The sequence below is a fragment of the Morone saxatilis genome, unplaced genomic scaffold (assembly GCF_004916995.1).
Source record: "Morone saxatilis isolate NCDOM2014 unplaced genomic scaffold, NCSU_SB_2.0 Contig16, whole genome shotgun sequence".
Taxonomy (NCBI): domain Eukaryota; kingdom Metazoa; phylum Chordata; class Actinopteri; family Moronidae; genus Morone; species Morone saxatilis.
Genome location: NW_023339718.1, coordinates 19,073,554 through 19,074,699, shown reverse-complemented (window position 1 = coordinate 19,074,699; position 1,146 = coordinate 19,073,554). Strand labels below are relative to the sequence as shown.

At 38.6% G+C, this 1,146-nt stretch overlaps 1 protein-coding gene across 1 annotated transcript in view; it reads right to left on the bottom strand.

Annotated features, from left to right (window-relative positions):
- Positions 1-1,146, bottom strand: part of adamts3 (ADAM metallopeptidase with thrombospondin type 1 motif, 3) — a gene marked incomplete in the record, with an annotated part of 134,996 nt that overhangs the window by 51,780 nt on the left and 82,070 nt on the right.

Sequence of the window (1,146 nt, the reverse complement as noted above, 5' to 3'; positions counted from 1 at the left end):
TAAGTTGTCATGTTGAACATGTTGCCTGCCAATAATTACAGTTGTGCATCAATTCCTAATTTAATAATTAATGCATTTTAATACCTATTTAATAATGTTGTTAAGAATAGTAAATAATAAAACATATAAGGCTACACTAGAAACACATGGCTCTAGACCCAATGATCCGTGATAGGTATCGGCCAATACTGCTTCCCGTGAACTTATCTTTTAAGTAGGACGTGTGTACATTTCTGTCTGTTAATGAATTGTGTATGTTTACGTGTATCACATATACGTCAGGATTGTGATGATACATGTGAAGATAAGCTCTGCAACAAAACAAGAAACAGATAATACAAACATAGCAGGAGGGGGAGGCACAGTGGGAGATTCAGCATGGAAGGACGGAAGGAAGCATTCCATATTGTACACCTTCAGTATCATTAATTATGACCAAAATTTTTTTTTTTTTTCAGTTTACAGCTGTGAACACATTGTTGACATTAATAATGAACTACAGCTGGCAGCACTGACGTACCTTAACTGTGCCAAAATTAGAATAAACATGTGTTGTCTCATCTAATCCTTGCGCTGTGCGGTCGTTTTGCCACTTTACTGACAGTAACAGACCTGTAGCTGCAACCTAATGAGATTAGATAGAGATTAAGCTTGTTAGGCACCAAAACACAAATAGATAGATGAACCACACACCGCCAGGCAAAAGAAAGGAATATAGATTTTGGTGCAGCACTAATATACATTTGGTGCTGTGCCAGTAATATTGGCCTGTTCTGACTTTGAAATAAAATTATTGATCATGTAGACATCCAAACCGCAATCAAGCCAGTTTTTATTCATATTTTTTCATCCTGAGTGAACTTCTTGAGTGGATATTGCCATGTTTTTATTGTTGATTTATTTATATATTTCAGTCAGCCAACTCACGTTTGATATGTTTATTAAAGCAGTATAGCCTATTTCGATCACTCCCCGTAGATATGTTTACATAGAGATATTGGGGAGTGATGCGCAAATACCTTAACCCCCAGTCGGAGCCTACAGGTGGATGCTGGGGTGGTGGTGGGGCTTACAGCGCAGCAGGCAGCAATAGCTTACAGAGTAGCAGCGATGTGATGCAGGGCAACAGCGGCATTGACAAAGCAG